Genomic DNA, 23835 nt, shown 5'->3' with positions numbered 1-23835 from the left:
TAAATGTCTGGAATAGGAAGAATGAAGGGAGAAGAAGAGTTGAGGCCAGGGAATATTCTTTGTGCTGCTCTTGGGCATTCAGGATTTGTAACTTGCACTGAAATGAGGTGCACTCTGGAATTGAACTGCTAGGAGTGAATGACTGTGGCAAGGGCAGAGAGTGCATCTCAGGCACTCTCACTTAGAAGCCTTATCAGCCCAGAGTGTAGGATGCTGGTGACTGTTAGGGTAGGGAGAATATATAGATATATATGTGAACACTGTGCTCCCTGTTATCTTTAAAATAGAATGGGTTTGACTATACTGATTTTACAAGTAGTATATTGCATCATTTATTTGGGAGTCCAACATTACTGCATGTACAATTTTTGAAAGTGAAAAATCAGAGAGCTTCAGAGTGCTCTGCAAGCAAATTTCAGTAAATCAGTACATCCTCTGAGTATGACAAAACAGTTAAACTGTTGTTTCAAATTCTAGATCACACTGTTTTCATTGCTCTCTAATCTCATATTCTCCTTTAAATTATAAATTGCCCAAGTGGCTTGGACTAAGCCAAGGGAACTTTTGGGATGTATTTAATATGGGTTTATTAGCTTTACTGGAGGCTCAGGGTATGATTTGGTGTGTTGGAGATATATCTACATTCAATGATACCTCCCCCAGGATTCATTCCCTTTTAATGAACAGTGAGAGACAGTGGCAGTGTGTGATGTACGTTTGAGCATGGCTGATGAGTTTCTGCAGTTAAAAAGTATGTCATTGTTATTTACTCTGTGTTATTTACACTGCAAGCCTCTCAGAGGCCCCAGCCCCATTGCACTAGGCAGTGTGAAAGTGCAGTTAGTATCTGTATTTTTTAGCTGCTTTTCCTGAGAATTAGAGGCAAAGGTAAGATTTGAAAGAAGTCAGGACTCCTTCCTCCTCCTCAGGTGCAGTTAATGTTCTGGGGCATGGCATTGGCCAGTGTGTCATTGATGGTGGGGTGTTTATTTCAGGAATTATTTGAGGAATTGTAACACTAATGGGCTCTTTGCTGACTTGGTCCTTGTGATCCCATTTTGCTGTTTGGCTCAGGAAAGGGGGCTACTAAGTGAATTCAATACTCATTAAAATCTCTAAAGCCTCAGGAGACAAGACTACATGATGAAGGGAGAGTCTCTAGAACCAAGTGAATCTGAGCTCTGCAAAGCTGATTTTATTTAATAATAAGTTTAGATTTGAGTGTTGTTATTGGAAGTTTGGTCTACTATGAGTAGTGTACTTTTGTGTAGCCAAAATCATTCAGTTTAGTAAATTCTGAGCTGTATTATAGTTAAGAAATTGAGGACTTTGTGTAACAAAAATGCTGCCCAAGGGGCATACAGGGTTTTATAAACATTCTGTTTTCCACCACTGTCATAGTGAGAGATGCTGAGAGCAAAGGCCCATTAAAGCATCCTAATTTGGTTTTAGTGCCAAAATAAGCCATCTTCCTAAGGCATGCTGAATGTAACTCAGTAAAGAACAGATACCTCAGAAGAATACAATTGCATCATAGTGCTTATTTAAAAAAACAACAAAGTTAGTGGGGTGGAATAGCATTTTATGTACTTGACAGAGTAATTATGTCTATTTAAGTAGATGCATAGGTTTTGTCTATGGTGGTAGAATTTTTAGAACTTTGTAAGTAATGATCCAAATGAATCAGTTGCTATGGCTCAGTATTCCTGAATATAGATTATCTTCAGGAACTGTAACAAATGAACCCCATATAAGACAGAGTTTCACTAAAGCATTTTCTGGTGTTCTTAGTTTTGTGTTGCTGATTTTAATTGACTCTAAGGCAAAGTTTAGCTTGAAATGAATTATTTCTAAATCATAGAATATTTAGACTAAAATGATATTGAACGTTGGAGCAAAACAGCTTTATGGTGCTCTGCTTTACAGCATTGAAACCCACTAAGGTTAGCAGCTATGAAAAATTCTAATTGAAGAGCTTGACTTGGTGAGTATTATAAATTTTATGTAAAAACCTTAAAAACTCTTATGTATTTCTTGCTCTCAATAGGTACAGAGAGGACTTAATATCCAAATGTTCATACAAACTGAGAGTCTTTCCACAATAGATTCAGTCCAAAGCTTTCTAAGATGAGCCACACAGAAAAAGTTTAAAGTGACTTAGCTACATCCTCTCCCCTTTCAGTGGAGGCCTGCTGTGCTGGGGAGACATAAAACCAACAACTGCTAAATTACTGTGGTGCTTTTAATGCTTTCTGCATTTAATAATAGGAATTGCTATCATAATGAGACACACCAAAACTCTACTTTTGCATGATCTCTCCTTCTTTTAATATTTTCTGAACTTTAAATATAAAGCTTTATTATGTCAAATTTTCCTGTTATATTTTTATCAATCTTCCTAATAACTAATTGAAGCTTACCTGAAACCTAATCTTTTCCTACTCTGCTGTAAGAATTAGCCTCATTTCCTAAACACACTGAACTAGTGTTCTCTTTAATTGTTCTGCCTGTGATAAAATGGACTATCTGAAATTCTGGAATAAGTATATGAGGGTGTAATTTAATGCTACAGACCTAAAAGACTCTTAGAACCAGAGTTTAGAAAGGGAGTTTTATTGTGACCAGTGAAATGTATTTTCTCTTTAGTAAAGCATGACTCACCATGTCCTGTAGGCACCCAGTGTGTGGTGGTTGGAGTGGGGCTGGCCCAGCCCCATCCCATGGGCACAGCTGTGAGCAGCAGGTGAGCAGCACTGCCAGCAATGAGCCATGGAGTGCCCAGGGGCACTGAGCAACCACCCAAGGGAGCAGAGGGCACACAGGGGCAGGGCATCAACATCAGGGGATAAAAGGTTGGGCTAAAGAACAGGAAGGGCAGATGCTTGCAGCCTTCTAAAGTGATCTGGTGTTACTCTGTATGGGCTGAAGCTTTCTGAAATTGTGTGGTGATGCTCTGTGTGTTGTGGCCATCTCGACTGTGACGTGTGCTGTGACATGCTCTGCCCTGGAGGGAGAGACAGGTACCCAGAGAGTGTTGAGCATGCTGTAGGTGAAAAGGCAGACCATCCCTGAACTTAAAATGGCATGTTGTATCTTCTAAGAGGGCAAAGGGAGAAAAATGAGGAAAGAGAAAAAATCAAAAACCAAAATAACCACCAAAAACTCCAATGAAAAAGCTGTAATTCTCATGCAGACACAGCTAGAGGAAGGTGACTACCATGGGTCAGAGTGGAGTGAAAAGGTCAGGGATTGATGGATGCCTGTAACCCCAGTGCTGGTATCTGTGCCTCTGTTCATTGAGGAATTGCATAGAAGAGAGGCTTTCTCAGTTGTTACTCTGCAGGTCTGTGGACATCTTCTATGGTAACCCTGCAATCTTTGTCCTTTCCATATAGCCCTCACCTCTCAGAGATCTGCAGGACTTACTCTGTGTGCCTGTACTTTCACATTTCACTGATCAACTGATAACCTTTCAAAGATAAACCAGACTATTTCCCTAATAACATTTTTCTTGGAACACAACACACAAATTTTACATACCTTAAAGATTGAAATTAATTTGTGTACATCTTTAATTATGACTCCTAAAATAGTGATAACTTGTATATCACAGTGAAAACCTCAATGCCAAAGTTTTATTGATTTTTGGTGTTGCCTGCTTATTAAAAATGCAAGAAAGAAATTGGCATTTCTTATCTTTTCGCTGTACACTTCCAGATAAGTGGAAACAATTTAATCTTTGTTTCCTGTAACAAGGTATTGGATTCTGACAAAAGGGATGATTCTAGAAGCTTAAGCATCCCTTTCAAACAAACTCTTTTTTTGGTATCGCAGATATTTTTTGTTTTTAAATCAATACAGTACCCACTAAAAATAATAATACTTATAAAAATTAAATAGAACAGTAGGCATGCAAGCTCATGTATACAGCCACATATATGCATTTGCACATCAATGTATTCAAAGCCAACACTGACTGTAGTTAGTTCATTTGCATTCACTTGAATATGTCCTCAGACTTTTGGACTGTGAGTAATAAAATGAGCCCGAGCCATGCAGAACACAGAGATTAATGCAGACAGTGTCCTAATAATTTGCTCATCCCACTGAACGTTTTGGAGGTGTCCCTTTCCCTGTCAGGAATTGATTGCAGTGCTCATACCATCCCAGCTGATGTGTCAGAGATGCACTCAGACCTGGCAGTCAGGCTGTTACACCACCAATGCAGCACACTCATTGTCCTGCCAGAGGTCAGCCCTCATCTTCATTATCAACACCTTATTTTTCCTTTAGTGAAGAGATTGATTCCTTTAACATTGTGGAGTGGAAAAATATACTTCTTGCAGATCAATAGCATGGCACTCTTTCTTTTCTTTCCTCAGACAGTCCTGGACAAAGCAGTTTTAAATTGCTTCTCTTACTGACTTAATGGATAAGGTAGAAAGAGCAGAAACCTATGTTTTTAATTTTTATTTATTTATTTTAATTGTCATCTGAATTTGGGCTGCCTACTTGCCATTAAGCTGCTTTAAAATCCCCCAGTAAGCATCAGTTTGGCCATTAGAGTCTTGCTGTTATAATTTTTCTGTCTTGTGTTGACATTACATTCCAGTAGTTTCAAAAACACCATCAGAACACCCCAGGTTCACAGGTGAAATTAATTTGAAAGTTGGACGGAGCACTGAATGCTATTAATGGAAAATTGATCCTGAGAGATAAAGCTCATTACCTGGGAATGTATAACTGGGGTATTACCTCAGCATAGGTCTCTCTGTCCTCTATAGGGGTAAAGTTACCAAACACACCAGAATTTTTTATTTATATATTTTCTCTAGGAGGACTTTTAGAGGAGATTGCAATGGACCTGTGTGCAAGCTGTTAAAGAATCTGTTTAGTGTTTGAAGGAGGAAAAGAAGATCCACCCAGAATTTTCTCTAAGTATGAACTCACCCAATAAGTTGTGAAGTAAAAACTGAGTAAACAGCCAGTGTGGGGCCTGACTGGTGTGTAACTGCTACTCCTCTGGGGAGCAGATATCTGCTAGAAGAATTGGCATGACTTGGAGCAGAGGGCATCACTTTGAAGTCTCAATTTGGACTGCATAGTTCTGAGATTTAGATTGTGTGAGCAAGTTGCTGTTCTGCTGTGCTTCTCAGTCAGCATTTCTGCTGGGTGTGATTTTGTGGGTGTATCTTAACCTCATCCCAGATGCAATTGAGGAGTTCTTTTGTGTTGGGCCTGTCACTCAGAAGATGCCATTGAATGCTATTATCTCCAAGGGTGTCCAAGCAGAACCAGTGTCTAACTGGAGTTGCTTTGTCTGGGATGCTCACACTCACAAAGGACGAGCCATTACAGCCTATTACAAGGGAAAGGATCTTTCCCATGTCCATTAAGGGATGCAATTTGTTTAAGAACTCCAACAAAGTGTCCTAAGTGTGTTCTTAGGGCTGCCCTGTAGACTCTGGATGACTCCCCTGCTGTGCCCCTTTGTCTAATCTTCATTTCAGTTAAGTTATTAACATCATTTGTCTCACCTCTGCCCCTATCCTTTATCTCTGGTTTACTTGGAAAAATGAAGCATCCTCCTACCCAAAGAAGGGTCTCTGTGGAATTATTTGATTTTAAATTTGCACTAACTTTTCCAAATAAGTCTTCTTCACACCTGGGAATTAAAACTTACTGATTCTGGTAAAAATAATTGCACTTCTAGTGGTATTATGAATGTCTGCTATATATAGTGGTAATTCCTGCTGTAAATTGATGTACAGCAACCAGTGTACCTCTTGTCTTTTTTACATGAAAATCAAGTTGATGAAATTCAAAACTGGAAGACAGGAATTGCAGTAAGCTGTTCACCAGAGGTCCAGACTCTCCAAACAGGATGCCCTAGGCAGTCATGATAAATGTGGACTCTCTGCCTCTTTTTGCCCAGCAGGGTCATGTCCAAATCCTTTCACCTTTACATCACATTGCCTCTTGCTGCACTATTGCATCTTGCCCTTGTTTCTAGTTTGTTGCTGCCTTAGAGACTTCTGTTGTTCCTGATAGTAGAGAGGAACATTTATTAAGAGAGATTTATTTGGAAAGGTCAGACTCTACATTACCTCAGCATTAGGTTCAGTCTGCAGAATAATGATTTCATTTAGAACACTGAGGTTTTTCAGATTTATCACTTATTTTAAAATATGGCTTTGAGGAATCAAGCATATGTTCAAGTGTGGTAAATAAGTGAATCTCTGGTCAGCTGAGGGCTTCTGAAGCCCTAGAATCTTTATTTTGTTAATTCATTTGTATTAAATCTTGATTTAATTAAAGAATCCTGAATACTTTTGATAGTTTAAAAACAGAGCACATCTCTCCAAAATACTTTCTCCTCCAGATTAGAATTCAGGTGGTTTCACATTTGCTGTTTCAGCAAGAGAAAGAATAATAAACATGTGATAGTCAGAAAATACTCATTCCTTATAACTGCTGATGTTAGTTTATTCATATAGAAATAATGCCAACAAGCTTTGTTTATGTCTCTGTGTTTTGTGCTGCAATTCATTAGTGCTTCCCAATAAATTCAGTCAGAGCTGCTTCTTCAGGACTCAGACTGAGACAGTAATAGAACTGCTGTAAAAGTCCAGGTTTCGAGGCCAGTGGTTTCAATTTTGGCTTCATTAACCTCACTCTGTGTGTTAGAGGGCTTTATGCTTGCATGATTTACTCAAGTACCTGTATTTAACAATACAGCACACAGGAACTGTGGCTCTGCTTACTAACATCTGGAAATTCACTTCTACACCAGACATGGTATGAACACAGATAGAAAAGATTTCTGCTTTAAGTATTTGACAGGATACCACAGATTAGGATGTACAGGGACATAAAAACAGTATTAACTGGCTGTATACTTATAAAACAAGTGACTTATGTACTGTTAAAACTTTTGTGGGCATCATCGTATGGTTTAAAGAGCTGTTTGGAGATGTATAATGGAATAATATAATGTATAATGTGGTGCCTATTTATGGGATATCTTCCCAGTGTTAGAGCAGCTGGGGAGAAAGTGCTCTTGAAAAATGTAACAAGAAATGTAAGATGCTGGGGTCATGGCCTAACCTTAGGTGGGGCTTGACCTCCTGATATTCTCTGTGAGAGTCAAGCAAGGCAGACAGGGGGTTAGAAGGGCTTTGAACATGGAGATGAGCAGCTCATGTTTGAGGCAACAGGGAAAGGAGAAAGTGTCTAAAAAAACTGCTTTTCCTACAGACCCTTATGTTTGGAAAATTGTCTTTTCAGAGAGTAGTATGAAAGTTTGCTTAATTAAATACATAATTTGTAGAAAAGCTCTTCAAGGGTTTGATGTGCGCTGGATGTGAGGTACTAGAGCGAGGTTGGATGTCTGAGCCCCAAGAAGAGGATGAAGAAGCAATGCTGGGAAGTAAATAGATTGTAGATAGTTTGTTTTATGGGAGAGAGAAGGGAAGATGTTAGGGGGGAGGAGGGTTTAAGGTCTCTCTCTTAATTGTGTAGGTAAGAGGAGAGGTCACAGGTGCAGCTCAGCCTTTTAGTTTCAGGAGGGGTAGATCTGGGCTATGGACAAGAATGGCATCATAGCTCAAGCCTGCTGGTGTTTGTGCAGCAAACATTGGGGGCATGGGGGACAGAAGGGAAGAATGCTGAGAGACTCTTGGTAAATTATTTAGAAAGGTGGAGGGTATGGAAAATGAGAGGTTTGAAGAACAAATATCAGAAGAGTTGAATCAGAAAACTGAAAGACAGGATTTGAGAGGGAACAATGTTTTGTGTATTTTATTCCTCTTTCTCCTTTTTTTACCTCTCTACTTATTTTGCACAATGTTGTCAGCTCTCTTTTTCAGTATTTACTTCTTGCTTGAAATTGTATCTGCTGCCTGTTCTTTTCTTCAGTCAGGATATATTGTCCCCAGGTTTTCCTTTTTTCTGCATTTTTTTTTTCACCCTACATCCCTTCTTCGCTGCCTTCTTAGCCTGTATTTCTTCAAAAGCAAATCCAAGTTTTTTTATTCATTTCAGAGTTCTCCAGCATACTTGCTTCCTTTGTCTACCTGTGTGTATTTGACCAATACTTGGCTTCCTTCCTCCTTGGCAGTGTCTGTATTTGATTTAACATCTCAAAGGCTTCTTTCTTACTGTCTCATGAGCATGGAGAGTCCTTCCAAGGCTGATGGATAACTTAATCTCTTCTTTTCCCTCTGCTATTACCCATAAGCAGCACAGAAATTACCTACTGAAAATAGCCTTCTGCCTTCATTTTTGTAGCAGTTATGGGATGCTGGAGATGGGATGTCTGCTTCAATCCCATCTCAGGGTACTGAAATGAAAGCTAAAAAACAGTTGTGGAACTATTCAAATTTCTGTATGAAAAGCTTGCTTCTTCACTGTCTTAAACTGCATAGTCTTATTTTTCTCTGTTCAAAGTGAAAGCAAAACCATAACATAAAGGAGCTATTCAGGATTGAAGTTGATGGAAAAATTGGGCATGAAACTAAAAAGTCCAGCTGCCCTTAGTATTAGCACTTAACAGAATGTGTCATTTTGTCAGTGGCTGAGGAAACATTTTAATAAAAAATAATCAAGGAGATGCACACAGCATGTGAATGATAGTTGAGAATTGCTTGTTTTGAGACTGACCCTTGAAACCTTAATAAAGACAGTGCAGGGTTTTCTATTCCAGCTGGGATTTTATACCCCTTCCACCACAGGGGTGTTTGGGTCTCTGCTTTGCTTAAGTCCTGCAGTATGATTTACAGAGATTAAACAGATTTCACCAGACCTGCATCATTTACAGTTTATTATGCTTAGATCAAGTCTAACACAAAAAGTGACTTGCCAAAAGCAACATAGAGATCAATGATTTAGCTGAAAGATAAAATTCAGGAAGCCTCATTGCCAGATTCCTCTCTACCTACTAGACACTACTTACTCCATAATTATGTGATCAAAAGATTGCTCTAATGCATGTCTCTACTTTAAAAATAAATAAATAAATAAACCAAAAGGAACCCTGGGAAAAAAAATCAATCTTCTTGGAACCATTTAATAACAGTGGGGTGACAATTTTTTAATTGTAAGTCAAAATGAATGAGCGTGTGACTCGCGATCTGTGTCAGATCTGTTTTCATTCCTGACACGTGACCTGTCACAAGTGAAATATTTAGGGGACAGTCCAATGAAGTCACCAGTTATTTATGGGAACCTGTGAACTCTGATCAAAGAGGAAAACTGTTGTCCAAATAGGCACTGAAATGAACACAGAGCCTGACAGTCTGTTTTGTGCTGCCACCTACCATTTAACCAGCCTGAGCACTGCCTGGGTTTAGCATCTGTTCTCTTCTTTCCCTCTACATAAAGTGTCTCTGTAAGCAAGAAAACCAACCTGGGATCCAAAAATAAGAGGCACTTGTGCTTATGAACAGTTTTCTATCAGAAAATTCAATCAAGGCTCTTTTAATCAAAACATTCATCTCTCAGACACCTATCACAAACTTAGAGCAAACCTGGCTGACATTCCCTCTGTTCAGTCATTCTGAAAATGATTCTGAAAAGCTATCAGTGAAAGGTCATTGTGAAGAGAGGCAGCACAAATGCTGAGAAACAGTTCTAAACTTGATGAACTTGATATATTTTGTTATCTCCCTCTGTGAGTTCAGTCCTTTGGGGAGGCAATGAAATAGATTTGGGCAATGCCAATCAATAGAGTGAAAATCACTGTAAAACATAGGCTGTAGATATAACAATGAGAGTTATTCACTTGTACTCAAAACCAGGTCTGAGTTAGTTTTTACTTAAGGGAACTGCAAAACTGTAGATGGCAAGATCTAGAAAGAAAAGAGCTGCATTTCTTCTTGTTTAGGTGGCAGAGGAGTTGATTGTAGATTGCAGGGAACTTATCCTAGACCACTTTAGCAATGAAATCATTCAGATTCCAAGCTGCTGGTTTGCTGCTGAATGGAAGCAGAAAAGACATGGATATCAGTTCTCAGTATTTTGAGGCCATTATTTGGGCTTTAATTACAGTCAACACCTTCAACAGGCTCTAAAACATTCATTACAGCTCATGGCCCTGCTCTGTTCACTGGAATGTCTGCAGCCATTTTTAATATGTTGACCTTCACAGTTGCAAGGTCCAGTTTAAGTGAGGATGGGATCTCTCCCCTCGGCTTTTTTTTCTCTTGTGCAATTTTGATTTTTCTTACATGAGAAGTGTTTCTCACCTTCCTTTGCCATAATTTTTCATTTTAATATTCTATGACCTTTACCAATGAAGACTTTTCCCAAATCTTTTTTTTTTCCAGGCTAAGATTGTGCTGGCATAACAAAATGATCTCCTGTCAGTGACTTGATCCAGGATACATTTGCTCTCATCATTCCTGGACATGGTGTTAATTAGATTTCTCTGAAGCCTATCTTGCAGCAGATGTTTTAGGCTTACCCTTTACCATGTATTTGAGAGGTCAGAGACAAACTTTGCTAGCAACAGGGCTGTTTGTTGTGTCGTGGAGATAGAGTTTGTTGGCTTTTTAGGCACTTTATTTCAAGATCAATGAAACACTGATGTTTAGGTGCAACATCCAGCAATTCATCTCTACCATTAATAGCATGGTGCAGGGATACTGTAAAGCTCTCACTGTTTGATGGAAAGGATAAAAATTAGGGTTTTTTCCTTTTTCTTGTATAGCAATAAGCATCTGTTGGTCATAAAGTGTTGTTTACAGCCAGGAAATGTAATGTCTGGGGCACTCAGTGCTGCTTAAGTGAATATTTCAAGTTCACATGCTCCCAAGCTTTTGTACACTATTTTGAGCAGTTACTGATGCCAGAGCCTTGTGTTGAGGTTGATGCAGCACTGCCCTTGTTGCTGTTCTCTTCCTCTCTCTAGTGAGATGCCAAGCTCACCCAATGAGTAGAAGGTGCAAAAGTAAATTGGGAGTAAGGACAGAGCAAAATATTACATGCTGAGTGTGAATGAATTAACAAAAACTAAGTAAGCTGGCTGCAGTCAGGTCTTTGCTCCACCTTGGTTATAGGCTTCTCTCAAGCTGTTCTGGCAGAGCCAACAGCCCTTTTTTGCTGCTGGGCAGGGATTGCAGGGAAGTTTATGCCAGAAAGCCACTTGTGTCTGACTGCAGATGGCTTCTGGTCAGAGATCCTTGAGTCCACACTCTCTACTACTAAATAAACTCTGTCCTGCTTAATGAAATGGGGACCTCTATGTGATCCTGACATCAGCTGGCACAGGTTTGCTCTGCCTGCCCTATGTCGTGCTTGACCTGTTCCCATTAGAGCTGGATGGAGGCACCAACCTTGGGAAGGATTTTCACCTAAACCTGCTGCCCTTTGCCTTGCCTCCTTGTCTGTTCCTAATGGTTATGCTTCCAAAATGTGGATGGTAATGTTTGCTGATCCCTCCCACATGGCCATATCTTACCATGTTCTTTACAAGGAATTAAAATTTACTGAGTGCCTGCATCATTTGCAGGATTCACTCCATGACCATCCCCTCTCTGCTCTGGGCAGTGCTGGCACTCCCTGGTTGTGTTCACCCCCCACTCATGGTTTGGCTGCTGCAGCACAGAGCCCTGATGTGCAGATCTGGCAGTGGAGTAAGCATTGCCTGGCAGTGCTGCTCTGGCAGCTCCAGAGGCTCTGCTAACCCAAGGGGAAAGGACACAGAGGGTTGGCATGAGAGTCCTGCTGCACTACAGACTCAGCTGCTTCTTTTTGTGTTTGGAAAACAGTGCTGGGGATGGTGCTGTGACAAATTCATAGGTTTAAGGACAGAGGGCAGCCTTTTTCCAGGAGAGAGTTGATTTACACCACCAGACAAAACGTTCCAATTTTGTTCTTTAATAGGTAAAAATATTATTTTGCTTAATAGGTAGCAATAAGGTTATTTTCCCACTTTCTGCCTTTCTTTGTAAAGAGACAAAGTGGTGGCTTTTTTTTTCCAGAGAAGGCAGTGATATTGTGAATAATGTCTCAAAAGCACTTTTTTTTTGGTGCAGCATTTCTTGTTTATAACTTCTGTTTACTGGAAGAGTGCAGAGAAAGAAAAGGAAAGAAATAGGGATCAGGGGAAAGGAAAAGACAGCCGTGAACACCAATGTTGCAATTGCCAGTCTTAACGTATTGCTGTGGTAGTCTGCTACTGCAGACATTTCTTCTTCTCTTTCGTGATAATGAAAATGAAATACTATTTCACCTTGAAAGCTTTACTTCTGCAATGGGATTTCAATCATGGTGCATTTGTCCAAAAACAACCAATCCTTGAGATGAATAAAAGGTTTGACAGCTGCACATCAGTAAGCTCTTGTGACCTATTTTCCTGTGCTCCTACCTGCATTATATTGTGAGAGCAGGCTCTACTGAATGTGTGATTATTGCTACATTTATAATGTGGTCCACCCAGAATCACAAATAATGGATTATAAGAAAAAGTACATTGTCTGGGGGAATCTAAAGAATAAAATTATTAAAAAAAGGGAAATTACTGTCAGTCAACTTGTAAGTCTACTCAAATAATTTTAAATTAGCTCAAGAAATTATTTTTTTAATGGCTTGCTCTGTCTTGGAAGAAAGGAAAAATTGGCAACTAGCTCTCACACCAAGCCCCTACAGCAGAATATAAAATTTGAGAAAGTAGCATGTGTAGTATAATTTATTAGTGTACGAGTTGCCCACAATATGTGAGAAATCCTCTGTGTAACTTGTTAGTGATATGAAGATTTTGAATTTTTCCTGAGTACTGGTATTTCTTTTGATTTGCTGTTGGTGTCATCTCCTACAGTGTAAAGGTACAGCTACACTCTAAGGCTGGGGTGCACAGTCAAGCTAAAATGACAAAATCCCCATAGCAAAGCAGCAGTGTACATCCACGTGTAATCCACAGCATCCACAGCTCCCTGTGTAATCACTGGGGAACACACAGGCACTTCTCAAGCTTCTGAGCATACAAACAGCAGATTTATTACAGCATCAGGAGTGACATGTCTTTTCCCATCAATGGTTCCTGGAAAGTGTGATCTCCATGAGCTGTTGTTTTGACTGATAGTGAATAAATTAATGACTAAGCAAAGTGAGGACAGACTTTGGGTGTGCTGGTTTCTGCCAAACAGTTCAAATTTAGCACAACTTTAAGCATCAGTCCACAGTCTTCAGTGAGACAACCCTAAGCATCCATGGAGCATGGCACTGGCTCTGCATGTACAGGAGGAGGTGGATCAGTCATAACCCAGGATGAGCTGCTCTGTTCTGCAAGGCTGTGCAGTCATCACTGACAAACCCAGAGTTATCCCTGACTGCCAGAAGTGGGCATGTGGAAAAGCCCTTCCTCTGACACTGAAAGAAAAAGGCAGGAATGGTCTTTGCCTGTAGGAGATGAAAAGATTCCCATTAAAAAGGGTTTCAATGAAATTACATGAGAACTTGTAAAGAACTGTCTATTCTAACAAAAAAGACAAAATCCCCATTTCGTTACTTTCTGTCAAGGGCTGTAACAAGGATTTCTTCAGGAATCATCAGTCACTTCCTAATGGAGAAAAAGGTATTTATGCACTTCCCAGCTTCAGTTAGTTAAGAGGTTTGCACAAAAGAAGTGCCAGTGCTGTAAAGAGGTGCTATAGACAATTCCATAACAGCAGCTGAACTTCTTGTGACAGTTTGAAAGTGAGTTGGAACTTTCTGATTTATCATCAGTAGGATGGATAAAGGGAATGACACAGCTTTGCAACCACTTCTGAATGCTCTTAAGGTTTGTGCCAAGAAATGGAACGTTGAACTTCAGGACAGAGTCCTAAGAAATAAGTGCATAGACTCAGCAGTAAATTCTAAACACAACAGGTCAGTTGTATAGAGAGGTTTGTTCTGAAGTTTCATTTTCTGGGGATGACTCCCTTTTCTCCAAAGTACAATATAATGCAAATGCCTGATGGTCACAGTGCTTGGCACTTGATTTCAGTATGTTTATTTTTCCCTTCCCACTGCCTTGGGAGTCAGTGGAAATCTCATTTAAGATGTTATTGGGCATTATATTAGTGATAACAGAGGAATGATAAGAAGCAAACTGAAAGCTTTAAGAACCAAGAAGCTCTGGATAGCCTGGTGGGCATACAGTAAAGGCTAGTTAGTCCTGTCTGCAGTGCAGGAGTGTTGTCACTGCCAGAGACCACATTAAATTCTTGTCTCCTGGACCAGAGCAAGCTTCTGAAAGATTCAGAAGTGCCATCTTGTCATGCAGTGAATGGTAAAGTTCTGATTTACCATCTCTTTCCCCAAGGGTAGTGATAACTGGGAGAAAATTCTTATCAGAACAGATATGAGCTCATGTTTTAAAGTAGGTCAACAAAAGAATCCCGTTCTTTATACTAAAGAAACGTTGCTGATTCAGACCCATTGCCTCAGCTGGCATGTGCTAATGTGCACTGAACAGATATGTAAGTGTTCTGAGATGAAGAGACATTCAGTGAAGGGTTCATTCTATTAATTCCATGTATTCACATTGCAGAGCCCCAAAACTGTAAGACTGTTTCTGTGCAAGGAATGAGGCATCAGTTTTGGAAGGGAATTACAGAGCTATCAGATGTCATGGAACACCTAGAGAGAACATTGCTGAAATGTGAAGCTGAGAATTGCAAGTTAATTACTGTTAAGAGACACTCTAGGGTTGCCAACAGGTGTCCTTCATTGAAACCTGTGCAGAGCACAGATGCTAAATGTGTTCAGTTTGAAAAAAAAAAAAGGATATAAAAATAATTCAGATTACTTGGGACCTCAAATTCTGGCAAGTTTCAAGGTGACTTTCATTCCTAAATCTCTTACCTGCAATGAGAGATAGGTGCACTTTGGGGCTTCCTAAATGTAAAATTGTGCGTTTGAAATAGAGAGATTACTTGGAAAAGAAAGTGGACTTTGTGCAGTGTTCAAAAATAATTTAAAACTCTTGATAAAAGAATAATAAAAGCCACTAAGGGAACATCAGGAGTGTGATACCTCTGGAAGCTGCTGCTTCACAGGTTGCCCAACACACAGGTTAAAATTAAGCCCTAGATAGCATCATAAGTACATTACCTAAGGTGATTGTGAATAAGTCATTTTCATATTGATGGCTTTCTTGCTGCATTAGTGAAAAGATGATTTACCCCTCTAATGGGGACATCACTTAAATTACCCCAGAACTGCTAGCATAGAAGCAAGCAGGTTGTTAATAAAAGTAAAACTATTGTATGCTAACAACAATCCTGTTGGATAAATAATGAATTTTATATTCACAACTGTTGTTCACAAGAAGAGAGCCAACCTATTATTGTTATAATAAGGTTATTTAAGAACCTGTCTGGTGTATCAGAAAATGCCTGAGAGCTTCAGCAGGGACAGCGATGTCCAAATGACAGACAGTAGGCTGGGTGGTCTCTTGTGACTTGTGAATATGTTGCAGTCTGGAATTTCAGCTTCTTGCTTGCTAGCTAAGTTCTCTCATGTGAGAACAAAACTTCAGTTCTGGAGCTGCACATCTTAAAGGTCTGTAAGGTTTGAGTGGTTCTGCTCTTTAGCCATTACATCAAAAACCCCTCACAGAAAAATCTAACACTTGCTTGCATGTTTACTTAGAAATTGTTTTTGTCAATAATCAAAGAAATGAAAATGTGTTGTCCTAATTGGAAATTGTTATGTAGTTTACACACACACATGCATCCTTCTGCTAGCAAACTGACACAAAGAAGGTAAAATTGTTCCTTGAGAAAAGGCTGTTTGCACATAGGAAGTCTAAAATATAAACTACTTCAATCTCACAAAGCTATCTTTTGTAGAAGCTGTAGTAAGAATATAAAGAATATAAACAGAAAGTATTAGATAAGCTGGCTGGTCTTTTGAAGAAATACTTTCTCAGTTATTGTAGTACTTGATATTTTGTGAATGTTTCCTGAAATGGTACATTTCTTGACTTTGGAGAGACCACTAAATATGAAATATCAAAAGTGGCTTCTACAGAGAACCTCTTTTCAGGGAGGGCATAATACCAGTCTTTGGCAGAGTAAGTTGTCTTTTATGTTTTCTTCTGTAGCTTAGTAGGGAATTTTGTAAACCCAGATTCACTAGTCCCATGTGGTATTATTGTTACAGGAGCTCAGCTTTGCATTCAGTAGAGTTCACATGAGTTTTTCAGTAAACATAATGGGTTCATGTTTTCTTAGAATGTTAGTGAGTGACATTTCAAATGGGCAAAATAGGCAGCTGAACTGCATGAAAAGTAACTTCAGGTGTAAAGCAGTGTTTGTCAGGTGTGAAGGACTGTAGGAAGATGTTCTGTGCTGTGGGGTTTGTTCTGTCCTAACCCCTGCACTGCACCTGGCACTGTGGTGTTTGGATCCTACCAGCAGTGCACAAGGTGACATGTGCTTGTTCTCCCACATACAAAATTTACCCCGGGGAAAGCTTTATTTGGAAAGGACATGTGTGCATCTCTTGGAGAAGATGAGGTCAAAACCCTCTCATGTTCCCCTGGCGTGGTGCACACAGGTCCCTGGGCCTCTAGGGGATCTCTCACAGCTGTGAGCTGGACTCCCCCCAGCTGGCTGGTGCCTGTTGCAGTGTGCTCTGAGCAGGATCCACACAGCTTCATCCAGCTACATGTCACTGCAGCCAAATATCCTGTTAGTCTCAAGTGCCTCTTTTAGAAATGGATGAAGCATTTAAAAGCGTAGTGTCCATCATTTCCAGAGGAGATGGATTCTAATGGAGCACTCCACAGTGCAAATGAATCCATTCCAGTGAAAAAGGAACTCTTAATATTTCATTATTAGTATAAATAAATATTGGGGAAATCAGGCTGCAAGAGAAACTGAGTAATGTTACTGCAGAGCAGAGCTGATTTGATAAATAAGATACAAACAAGTGTGAAAGCTTTGGTTTGGTTCAAGTGTGTAACTGTTTTACACTCTCAGCTCAGATATGTGTCACAGGAGCTCACACTGACCTGTTTATTAAAAATGCTAAAGTTTTAAACTGATGATTAAGTGTTAAATTAATGTTTGTTATCGATTGAATCAAATATTTATGGTACACTATCACACAGAACAGTTAATGCATTTATTATCTCTTTTCCTCATTGCAGCTCATTTATACAGAACAGACTGCTGCTTTTGTGATTTCCAGGACATCTGATGCACTCCTGGTAAGCAAGTTATTATTAATTTCCAAGTATAAATGTACTTTTGACTTTTAAGCTGGATCTTGTTCACATCTTTTAATGTGTTATTCCATTTTTCTCTAGTGTAGCTGTACTCATAATTGCTTTCTAAAAGGAAAAACAGATGAATTTTTGCCTCACTAAGCTCTCTGCTTCTCACCACTAGAAATTGAACATGCTTCAAAAAAGATGTATCTGTTATGCCCCCTCACATTATTATTACAGAGTTTGCTTTTTTGATTGCTTATTGCATTCTGTCCCTCTGCCTCTAGTGCAGCTCAGAGAGCTCCTTGGAGTCCATGTTTTTGTTGAACCAGGATATTTCAGACATCAGTCTCCCTTTAAGGATGATCTTTCAATTTCATTTTGCTGTTTACATGCAATACAGTGAAGCCATTTTGGGTTTAAAGATCCTTCAGAAGAAACATGATCCTATAAAGAGTGTTATGTGTCTGAGTCACTTGGCTTGAGACTGTGGCACTGCTCCCAAAAGTGATCAGGGCTAGAGATCTTGATGCTCATGGAACCACTGTCTAAATTCTCCAGCCTCACTGAAGTCACAGAGCCAAAGAAAAGAGAATTTAAGGTTGTTGGGATTTGGTTTTGTTAGTATTCTAAGCTGGGAATATGAATGGGCTGGAGTCTGATTTCTCTTAAAGCAATGTGACTGAGGAATTCTCCAAGGTAGGCTGGAGAAAAAGGCAGCAGCACCTCCTGTTTTTGGTTTCCATTGCAGTCTGGGTAGATGTCCAGCAGAGGATGAAAGCTCTACCATGTTTGCTCCTTTGTTTTCTTAAAAAATTCAATGAAACTTAGATCTTGTTTCCTTTAGAAATCAATGAAAATTGGGTACTTAATACTTTTAGGCATCTCTAAAAATCCCAGTGTCAGACTGGGAGGTCTATAGGTGCATATTTCATCAGTGTGTCTTGAACACATCAAGATATTTGTGGGATAAATAAATAGAAATGACTCTGTATTATGCTACATGCATTTTTAAACGTTGCAAATAATTTCTTGGTTGCTCAGCAATGAATGTGACTTCTAAGTGCTCTGTTACATTGTTTTTAAGATCACAGGTAATAATTTTTTTCCAATGTTACTATGTAACCTCAGAAGTTAATTACTTGAGATAGCTGGATTATTTTTGCTTATCTTTATTCAGCTGGGATTACATACAATTTGAATGTAGCACTATGGTAGGAGTCCACTTCAGATACAGTCAATTATATAAGTCTATCAGCAGCTATTTTATTATGGGAACAACTGAGACAGAAGGCTTGTGTTCTGTGATGAATGTAGATTAGAAAGAGGTCACCCTGACATACATAATTAGTTTCAGAATTTTAAATTAATAGGTAGTGTGCCCCCAAGGCATCCATACATTCAGGCTGAGGCTGCAGGATATCTGGTCCAGCTCCTGCCTGCTTTTGTCAGCAATGACATGGCTTAATGCACTGCTTGTGTAACAGCAGAAGATGTTATGGCAGGGCTAAATCATTGTAAAAACAACATTTGCATAATACTCTGGTCATAGTACATATATTTCCCTTTGGAAACATTTGCAGTGTGAAATTATTAAGCAGATTTCCAGGAGATGGTTGGCTCAGCCTGGTGTGTCTTCAGGTGCTTTATGAGAGCTAAGCAGATGCTTAAGCAAGTTTCTGCCAACAGCTGATGGAGGGGATCTAGAGGTGTGTGAAATTGTGGGCTTGGGCTCTTTTGTGAGCAGCACTGGCTTCAAGTGACTGAAATGAAGGTGAATGAAAGGCAGGACCCAGCAAGAACTGAATTAGAGCATAGAGTTCAAGCTTCTGTCCCAAACTTTAACAAACCAAACCTGAGAATTCAGTTTCTGAGGAACTCTGCTGGTAACTCCATTTCTGACAATGGATAAATCATTTAAGGTTTCTATCTGCCACTGGCAAGTGTTTATAGGCAGGATCCCACATCCTTTCCCTTTCTGGTTTATAGACTTAAGTAGAATACCTAAATTTCTCGAACTTTTTGAGCTGCTTTGGGTTTCAATTTGGGTTACAAATTAATCTTAGATATTCCAAGAGTTAAAATTCTGAGTAGCACAAGCAATCTACTAGCATGTGACAGTTTTAAATTAATGTGACACAGATTATTTTGATTCAGGAATCAAACTGGAAAAAAAAAAAGTAATTCGATATTTCTCAAAAATGGAGACCATGTGTGCATAAACTTCAAGGGATTGAAACTACTGAATTGTAGTAATACTAGAGAAAGGAAACTAGGAAAGGATTTTTAATTCTGTGGGTTTTCTGTATTGTTGATGTTTGTAATCAAATACCTCATAATCCTAATGAAAAATGTCTCAGATACCTCTTTATATCACAGCAAGCTTTAGTTGACATGCAAAATATTAGTAGTTATTGTACATTTTTAGATATTTTTAGGTCTTATACAAGTGATACTGTTCTAAAATATAGAGTCCAGAGATCTGCAGGTGAAGACAATTGGTAGTGTTAATTTGCTGTCTTTCTGTGGAATTATTTGTCAGTGGCCCTTATGAAGCCATTGGCAGGTGGAGTTGGGTTAATGGAAACTGGCAGACACATCCACAGCTACTCAACTGTTTTGTTTTCTTTTTTTAATTAGACATAATGCTGTTGAAATAAAGTCACAAAACAATGGTTTGCTACTTACACTGAAATGCTGTAGTAAGACCAATTTTTTATTTTACAATTAGCTGTTTTATGGGAAAGAAATACTGGAGGAATCCCCTGATATTTATTTGGAAAGTAGAAGACATGGATCCTGTGACAGCCCTCTATGATGATGTATTTACTTCCCTTATTATGGCAAATGATTGATGGATTGCAAATGGAATCATTTTGTCTTGTGGGAGCTGATGTAGCTGAGTGATTTTCACACAGCAGTGGTTTTGTTGAGTTCCTGTCTGTCCTTGCCTGTGGTCAGTTCAGATTACCTTTCTATGAAAAAGTACTTGATTTCCTGTCTATCTGTGACTATTTCTCTGAATGCTTCCCAGAGCTGTTTTCACATTCTCTGTCCCTTCTCTGTGCTGTCCTATAGTTTGGCAGCGAGGGCAATGCAAATGTTCCTCTTTGGTTCCTCTTTAGAACCCATTCTTTGAATTTCTGCTTCTGAGCATTTCTATCTACTGATAGTGGTATTCCACAGCTCCCACAGAAAAGTTAATTTCATCCCTAGGGGGTATTAAATTCCATGGATGAGAACATGTGAGAGTACCAGAGAAAAGAATGGACAAACAAGGAAAGTATTTATTTATACTCCATGTGAGGAAAACACAGGGAATCTGTAATTGGTACAGGCAGAAGCACTTCCCATAAAAGTGAGTGGACCTCCAGCAACATTCATATTGGTTTCAATTTATGCAGTTTAAAAAGATAAATAATAACAGAACTCTGAAGACATTGGCTTGAATTCAGAGAAATATTTCTGTAATCATCTCCTGAAGATAAGTTTTGAGAAGTTCAGATATATGCTCTATACACAGCATTTTTTTCTTCCTCACTCTGAAGTAAGAATATGTAGAGGCAACTAAAGGCACTTCTTCCAAAATGGGTTAGAATGAGGAACTGAAATATAGAATTCATTTCAGACTTTGACAAATTGAAACTCCCATAATTTTTATTTAATATTCTTTAAAAAAAAAGTGTGACAGGAAAAATTGTTATAAAACTATAAAAAAACCTGTGAAGTGTAATAGACCTTATTAATACATCACTGCTATTGTGGTAGTAGGAGAAAAGGCTGCATTTCTTAGTGTTGCTGCTGTAGGTATGCATTTTTAATTTCAGTCACAATTTCCCGCTGTTCCAAACATGCCATATAATCTGCAGGGATCTGGGGAATTAATTAGGTACATTTCATTTCTCCTCTAACTAATCCCCTCAATTCTCTTACTTTAGGGAGCTGAGCACACCAACGACTGATAAACCACAAGGGCCTTATTTACTTTACAGAAGGTTCTGCTAATCCCAGTGAGACATTGGCTGTGCTTAAATTTTCTCCATTTAGTCCTTGGCATGGTGGCGTTTCAATGTGACTCTTCAAATCAAAAGCATTGTTGCACTTGGAAAAAGCAAATGAGGGAAGATTAATGAGAGTAAAAACCATAACAGTTTAACAATAAACCTTTTCTATAGCCTCTGAAAGGACACAAAACAAAATCTGTGATAAGCAGAATGAACTGTGTCCACTCCAAAATATTCCACAGAAATATCCTCATATTTTCTGAACGTGGTTACAGATTGCTAAACTGATTTTGTTTCAGTCTGGTTTTAAACTGCTCTTTAGTTTCTGATTGTCCTTTATTATCAGAGAATTGAAGAAGTGGTGGATCTGACTGGTGTAACTCTGGTGCTGAGCTCTGTCACAGCAAACTCAGCTCTTTGTGTCCTGCACACAGAAGGTGGTAAGAGCAGGCTCACACTCAGCTCTGCTGGGCGCCTCAGGGGCCAGGGAAGGGAGAGGGAGGCGTTTGGGAATGGACACTCAAGGAGGCAGGGGCTCAGAGTCCTTTTGTCTCACTCACCTGGGGCAGTTTCTTTATGTGAACTGGAGCTGTTTGATTTGGGGGAGGGCGAGCTGGCTGAATAATCCCATTGATTTTGTTGAGTGTTGATTTGCTGTGTTATATTTCAATCATTTCAGGACAGGGATTATTGAGGAACTATGTGTATAGAAACTGTAAATCCATTCTGAGGTTTTCTGGCTTGGTTTGTTTTTTTTAATGTCTGTTTTTGTAGTTCTGAAAGGCTACAAAAGAAATAAAATAGTATATTTTCATTTGTTGCCCGTGATTGATGACAAGAACAAGCATGCAGTGTATTCTAGCTTTTTTTTGAGTGTTCCACAGTGGTAGGGTGACTACAGAATAAGGCCAGTCCTTGCCAATACAATCCCTCATCTTTTGCCATCACTGGTGCTGTGTTCAGTTCAGGTCAACAGTGTTGTCTGTTGGGTCATTTTATTTATTTGTTCTTACATCTGTTGTGTCATTTATTAGGATAGAGTCCCAGCTTTCTTTACTGCAGGAAATAAACATTGGCTTAAGATGCACACGTAGTTGTACGAGGAGAGAGAGAATAAAATCTCCAAAATACTTTTCTTGGAAGACTCCTTGCAACAGGGAAAACTACATTCATAATAATTCCTCCAGGCCATTTCTTTCCAAGATTTTACCACTATAATTGTGAAATTCTAGGAGAGTCTTTAACAGCTCTGAAGCATTAATATATTCACTTCCATCATTAGAGTGAAACACAACAAATTTTTAGCAGTGAAGTCTTCACGTTATGTTGTTATAGAAGACACAACTTAAAAACAAAGATTTGTAAGCAGTTGTCTCTCTTTTCATAATTTCTGACATTACATATCCAGAATAGTTTGCCTAATAAATGTGCAATACTTGCAGTGTTTATGATGGCTCTGAAGGTTGAGGGAGGCTCCTTTGTCAAAGCTGGAGTCTCATTCTTAAGTCAATTGACTGGTTCTCCACAAATGAACCAAAGAGCCTGCATAGCATCTCTTCTCTATATTGATCTTTCCACAGAGCTCAAAAGAGCATCTTCATCCTGTGGCTCATTAATGTGGCAATTCTGAGAGGTTTATCTGGAGAGAGTAATGATGTCATCTGCTGTGCTGTAAAACCACCAGTTCAATATTCCACATTTGAAAAAATAGCTTCTTATTGCCTTCTCTTACCTCAAGTAAGATCAGAGCTAATTAGGCTTTGCTAATTTCCTTTGTTTTATTAGTTAAATAGAATAGTTCAAGTGTACCATCTTCTCTGTTAGTACTATGCCTATGCTATTAGGTGACTGTAAAAGTTCTGAGATTTAGAGAGATCAGCTAGCATTCAATAGGCTAAGATCCAAATAAATCTGCTGGTTTATGGTGCTCTCAGTGATATTCTGTTAAGTTCACTTTAATTCAAGTAAGCAGCCAGACATCTTTGAAAAAGTCAACTGCTGTGCTGTGCTAACTGGAGTATCTCCAGGTCTGCAGCAACCTGCACAGCACATCATGGCTGGGACCCTTCTGAGCATCACACAACAGGGCTTGTTCTGCCATCCAGGGCTGGCAGTGACCTTCACAAGTCTCTGCTCATGGTCCCAGTTGAAGTGCTGGAGGTAAAAACTGGGAGCAGACCCTTTGTGCAAGGCCCCAGTTGGAGGCTGTGTTGGTGGCATGTGCACAGAGATGTAAAGGGACAACCCCCTGCCTGTTCCTAATGGAGTTTTGTCACCTAGCTACCTCAATCTTCAGTGAAAATTCTAGTTCTGAATTCTCCTCTTCCACCAAGATATTACATTACACAGTAATAAATGCAGCTCTGAATGAGGGATTTTCCCCTCACATTGTAACCAAGAACCATTGTTAGCATGTCAGAAGGTGTCTGACACAAGAACAATGGAAAGAAAAGAAACTGCCAGGAGTGTTGTGACCATATTGATTACTTAGAGCTTATCTTCCCTTTATGTTCTCTCCTGTCTAAAGTAATGCTATTCTTTTTCCTATGAGTTGAGTAAAAGCAGTTTAGCAGTTATGTACTGGAAACCCAATAAGAAAAAAAAAATCCTCTTTTTAGCTGTAATAATTTA

Source organism: Agelaius tricolor, unplaced genomic scaffold (assembly GCF_023055355.1).
Source record: "Agelaius tricolor isolate 1412-34295 unplaced genomic scaffold, bAgeTri1.0.p SCAF_18, whole genome shotgun sequence".
In the NCBI taxonomy this organism is placed as follows: domain Eukaryota; kingdom Metazoa; phylum Chordata; class Aves; order Passeriformes; family Icteridae; genus Agelaius; species Agelaius tricolor.
The sequence above is the reverse complement of the archived record's forward strand: the minus strand, read 5'-3'. Positions refer to the sequence as shown.